At 54.4% G+C, this 5,901-nt stretch overlaps 1 protein-coding gene across 1 annotated transcript in view; it reads left to right on the plus strand.

The window, feature by feature from the left end:
• The window catches only part of Slc52a2 (solute carrier family 52 (riboflavin transporter), member 2), a 38,035-nt gene that overhangs the window by 10,285 nt on the left and 21,849 nt on the right, over positions 1 to 5,901 (plus strand). The gene's annotated exons all lie outside the window — the stretch shown is intronic.

Genomic DNA, 5,901 nt, shown 5'->3' on the forward strand with positions numbered 1-5,901 from the left:
AGAGAGGAGGAGGGACGGCGGGGCTCCGGGGGCGGGGCTGGCGCTCGGACTCTCCCGGGCCGGCCTCCGAGCCCGCAGCCTCTTCTGCCTGTGGCCGAGCCCAGCCTCCAGCTTTTAAAGCCAGAAGCTGGGGGAGGGGGAGGAAGAGGCCAGCGGAAATGGCTGCGCTGAGTCGGGCCGGGGTCCCTGGGGAGGGGTCCCGGGGAAGCCTAGCTTGGGCGTGCGGGGAGTTCCCTGCACGGCTCAGTAGGGGCGGCCCAGCGGTTGGCGGCATGTTTGGGCGTGTGGCGAGAGGTGGCAACGGGCCTGGCACCCACGCGCCTGGACTCGGGGGTCACTTAGGGGGACGCAAACGAATCGGTTGGTCTGTAGGAGAGCGCGGGCCGTGAGGAGGGGCGGGAGGCGGAGGGCCATGCTGAGGCAGCGAAAGCGCAGCGTGGAAGCACGGCGTGCGCCTGGTGCCGCAGTGTCTCCTGCCACTCGGTCACCCGGGTTGACCCCGTACCCGCCGGAGGGGGCTCCCCGCCCCCGCCTCTCCAGTGGGGTGAATGTTGCAGCGATCGGTTGTGCAAGATGAGAGGGGCTGCCGTGCCCTTACTTCAAAAATGCGGTTTCATTGGTAGTTCCCACCCTTCCTCGCGGCTGCAGCCGCCCCCGAGGACCCGCAACCAGGCGGATAACCCTTCCCGCGGCCGCCCATCCGGAGTTTGCAGCCCCCATGACGTCAGGCCTGGCGGCCAATGGCGAGGAGCGGGTCTCTGGGCCACACAATGGCCGTGCGCGGGTACATATGTCCCCAATTAGGGCCCGGCGCTGCCATTGTCCCCTCACCTGCTCCCCCACCCGGCGTTGGGGTCTCCCTGCGCCGAGCCCGCCCCACGCACCTCGCTATCTCTGGGGACCAAGGTCGCGGGGCGGCTCGGGACTGCGGCCAGAGCTACCGGACGGGGGCGCGCTCGTCGCCGCGCACGGTGACCTTGTGCGGATAGGCCCGGCGGGCGCGCGCACGGGGGCGCGTCCAGAATGCTGAGCTCAGCGCCCGCCTCCCGCCGCCTCCCACATCCGCAGCCCCTGGACCCGCCGTGGTGGGTGAACCGGTGTAGAAGACCAGCCCTGTGGGGCTCGGCCCCGAGCGGAGGCACTGGACATTCATCTTGCTTGGCAGGCGCTCCCGAGAGGTGGGGGCGGGGCGCGGCCGCCCCCTTATCGCCTAGCCCCAGCCGGCTAGGCTCACAGCGGGGCGGAGGCGGGGGTCCCCCTCGGCCGCGCCGCTCGTCCTGGCTTCCTCCCAGGGGGTCCCTGGCAGAGGCGCAGCCGGAGGCGCGGAGCCAATTAGCATTTTGATTGCGGGACTGGGGGGGCCCATCTGGAACCAGGCCTAATTACTCGGCGGACCCTCGCTGCGCCGGCGGGACGTACCAGGCGCGACCCCCTCTCCAGGCACTGGCTGCCTCCTCCCGGACACGCCCCCCCAACTCTGTCCTAGCGACTCTCCCTCTGCACTGGTCCACTGGCCCAATCATCCCGTTGTTCTGTTCCTCTGGCCCCCTCACTCTTGCCCTCCTCTAACCCGTTCTGGCCTCGGTCCTTTAACCCCTCTAATCTATTTCTTGGCCCAATTCTTCTGTTGCCCCACACTGATTTCTCGTTTTCTCATCCTTCTACCCGATCTCTCTGTCCTTGTATCCTCTGCCTCCAACCTCATCCCTGCCTCTCTTTGTCCATTTCCTTGCCCTTTTGGCCTCCAGCCCCCTCCACGGACAAGACATTCGAGCGTGGACACCTGTGTCCCCCTGGCCTGGCGCTCCGGGGAGACCATTTGGAAGGCCCCTGCTTGCCTGGGTGGATGACGCAGCCCTTGGGGGCGCTGGTGGGAAGGAGCAGCTGGGTCCAGGGCTTGGCTATCAGTATGCACCTGCTCGCGTGCGTAATTACTTAGGTCTTCTTGCCCTGCCTCCATGCAGCATTCTGAGCATCTGGAGGTCAAGGCCCTCCAGATGCTCAGGTCCAATTCCAGGTCCAGCCCAAAGAGGCTGGAGGACAGTTGATGACTCTCGGATTCTGGAAAGTAAGTTTCCACCACCTCCACCGGAGGACCCTGGAGCCTCTCCCACTAAAAGCTGAGGCCCTAGGAATCTTTGTTACAGGGAAGAGGGGGTAAAGGCCCCCAGCTGGTGGATGCTAAGGGCCCTGCCTGCACAAGCCTGCTAGCTACTCCCTGCAGAGCCTCCCAGTGAGGACCTCTTCTTGCTGCCCTGGCTCAAGGGCAGCTCTGCTCAGTCTTCATCTCCCCCACAGTTAGACATCCCAGTGTTGGTTTATGACTGTTGCCCTCTGCTTGTGTAAGCACCACTCCCAGTCCTGCCCAGGCCCCATGTTGCAGAAAGACCAGGCCTAAGTGGATGAGGGGAACTGTTGTGTTTCTAGCACCTCCACCCCCAGCCAGCAAAGGCTGAGGCCTTAGCATGCCCAACCTCAAGTGTTGTGGCTCCCTTCTCACTGCTGTGTTCCAGCCAAATACCAACCTAAGAAATCAATGGACAGCCTACGATGGAGGGGCAGAGAGGAGGTGATGGACAGAGAATGGGGAATGGAATTGAGATGACAATATGGGCAGTAACTTCAGTGACGGGATAGAGCACATGGTTGGGAGAGGATAAACTCATAAGCAGGGATAAGAGATCAAGACTGTGAGTATATGTGCTGGCGAAGCGAGCACAATCAAGCCTGTGAGGACCCAGGGAGATTAAAAAAAAAAAAAAATTACCAAGGCCACTAAGTGTGGTGGCCTATAATCCCAGCACTCTGGAGGCTGAGGCAGGAGGGTCACTGAGTTTGAGGCCAGCCTGGGCTACATAGTGAGCTCAAGGCCAGCCTAAACTACATAGTGAGACCCTGACACACACTTTTTTTTTTTTTTTTGGTACCAGGAGTCAAACTCAGGCCCCGGGGACTGGGGATTTAGCTCAGCGGCACAGTGCCCTGCCTGGCAAGTGCAAGGTCATGAGTTCGATTCCTGGTACCAGGAAAAAAAAAAAAGCATCTTAAAGCTCAGCAGCACAGCACCTGCCTGGCAAGCGCAAGGTTATGGGTTCAATTCCTGGTACCGGAAAAAAAAACAAAAAACAAAAAACAAAAAACTCAGGTCCTTATGCTTGCCAGGCAGGCACTTGTGCCACTGGACTATATCCCCAGCCTCTCTCTCTCTCTCTCTCTCTTACACACGCAGACACAAACACTCAACAGAGACCAATAGCAGGAGTTCAGCCACAGCAGTGGGAGTGAGGGTGCCAAAGCAAGAGTGGGTACTGGGTGACTGCTGCAGTAGATGACTTGTGCCCCAACCAGAAGTCAGGGAGTCTGCAGGTCAGTGATGAATCAGAGGGATAGGTACCCCATTTCCAAGTAGGGGGAGAGAAGTAGCACCCAGAGAGGGCTTCTGGATAGAACAGCCAGATTCCCTCAGCTTGGCTGGTGACAGCAGGAGCCCTAGGGGAGGGTTTCAGGATGGGGGTGGGGATTGGAAAGAATGATAGGTGGGGCAGCTTTGGAAGCCAGGAAGAGCCACAATAAGGAGTTTGGGTCACAATACAACCATAGCTATGTCCGCAAAAAAGAAAAGCAAAACCAAAAGAAAGCATGAATCATAGGCTGGGCGTGGTGGCACACACGCATTCGGGAGGCTGAGGCAGGAGGATCTTTACGAGTTTGAGACCAGCCTGGGGGACCGGGGATATAGCTCAGCTGCACAGCACCTGCCTGGCAAGTGCAAGGTTATGAGTTCGATTCCCAGTACCAAAAAAAAGAAAGATTCAATACCAAAAAAATAAAAAAAATTCAAGCACCTGCCTGAGACCAGCCTGGGCTACAAAGTGAGCTCAAGTCCAGCCTAAACTGTGTAGCAAGACCCTGTCTCAAAAAGACAGAAAGAAGAAAAAAAAAAAAGAAGAAGAAAGGAAAGAAATCACAGCCATGGGTCAGGGATATAGCTCAGTGGCACAAGCACCTGCCTCACAAGCACAAGGTCCTGAGTTTGATTCCTGATACCAAAAAAAAAAAAAAAAAATTTAAAAAAAAATAACAGCCAGACATGATGTCACGTGCACCTGTAATCCCAGCACTCCTGGAAGGCTAAGAAGATTGAAAGTCCAAGCATAGCCTGGGCAATTTAGCAGTTTAGTGAGACTTTGTCTCAAAAAATTAAAAAGGCTGGGAATATAGCTAGGGTTACATGTTCAGCAACACACACACACCTTTTTAGGATCCAAAACATCCAAATTAAATGACAAAATGAAACATCATTTCAGGGCTTTAGCTGGGTGTGGTAGCACGTGCCTGTAATCTCAGCAATCAGGAGGCTGAGGCAGGATCCAGACTCTGTCACAAAACAAAACAATTGGGGCTGTTGTTTTGTTATAGGAAATATGAAATATACACAAAAGCAGAAAAAGTCAGATAATGCGGGGGGGCCCCAGTGCACACAACCACCTTTGCCAAAGATCAGCTTACCAACAGTCCATTCCCCATTCCTTTCTCATCCTACATTGGCACAACCACTATGGAAATCAGTATGCCTTCAAAAAAACTACAGGGCAGTTTCTTGGCAGGGCAACCCCCCCCCTTTTTTTTCAGTCTTTTTTGAGACAGGGTCTCACTATGCAGTTCAAGCTGGCCTTGAGCTCACTTTGTAGCCCAGGCTGGTCTCAGACTCACAATGATGCTCCTGCCTCAGCCTCCTGAGTGCTGGGATTACAGGCATGCACCAGCACACCCGGCAGGGCAACCCCGTCTTGGCACGGTGACTCCTAAACCTTCTATATCTCTGGCCTCTAAGTGGGGACAGAAGGGCAGGCCAGTAGTCTCAAAATGGCGCAGTACCTACCTCAATTTATCTAGGAATCTGTCCATTCCTTCTGCTTTTCTTTGAACCAGGAATCAAACTCAAGACCTCGCACTTGCCGGGCAGGCACTGTGCCACCGAGCTATATACCTGGCCCCCCTTCTGCATTTTCTGTCTTATTAGAGTACAAGTTCTCAAAGTAAGTATTGCTGATCTTCTGGATTTCTGCAGGATCTTTTGTGATTTTCACCCTTTACATTACTAATTCCATGGATTTTGGCCTTTCCTTTTCTTTCTTTCTTTCTCTCTTTCTTTCTTCTCCTCCTCCTCCCCACTCCTCCCTCTTCTTCCCTCCTTCTCCTCCTTCTTCTGATAAGCTTGGCTAAGGGTTTGTCAGTTTTATTTAATCTTTCAAAGAACCAACTCTTCAATTAATTAATTCTTTGTTTTGTTTTCTTAGTTTCAATTGCATTAATTTCTGCTCTTTTTTTTTGAGATAGGATCCTTCTAATGCAGTTCAGGCTGGCCTTGAATTTACTGTGTAGCTCATGCTGACCTTCAGCTCATGGCAATCCTCCTGCCTCACCCTTCCAAATTCTAGATTCTAGGCATCCACCACCACACACCTAGCCTTATTTTCTGTTTTGATCTTTATAACTTCCTTTGGATTTAGCTTCCTCTTCTCTTTCTAGAACCTCGAGGTTCAACATTGTTATTTTTTGAGCTTGCTTTGTTTTTTTTTGTTGTTGTTTGTTTTTGAGACAGGGTCTCACTATGCCATTCAGGCTGGCCTTGAACTCGCTTATGTAGCCCACACTGGCTTTGAACTCAAGTCTCCCTAGTGCTGGGATTACAGGCATGCACCACAACACCAGGCTCACTTTGTTTTTCTAATGTAAGAATTCACCACTATGCCGGGTGTGGTGGCGCATGCCTGTAATCCCAGCACTTGGGAGGCTGAGGCAAGAGAATCGTTTCGAGTTCGAGACCAGCCTGGGCTACAGAGTGAGCTCAAGACCGGCCTGAACTGCATAGCAAGACTCTGTCTCAAAAACACCAAA

The sequence above is a fragment of the Chinchilla lanigera genome, unplaced genomic scaffold (assembly GCF_000276665.1).
Source record: "Chinchilla lanigera isolate Chin_1 unplaced genomic scaffold, ChiLan1.0 scaffold00053, whole genome shotgun sequence".
Taxonomy (NCBI): Eukaryota; Metazoa; Chordata; class Mammalia; order Rodentia; family Chinchillidae; genus Chinchilla; species Chinchilla lanigera.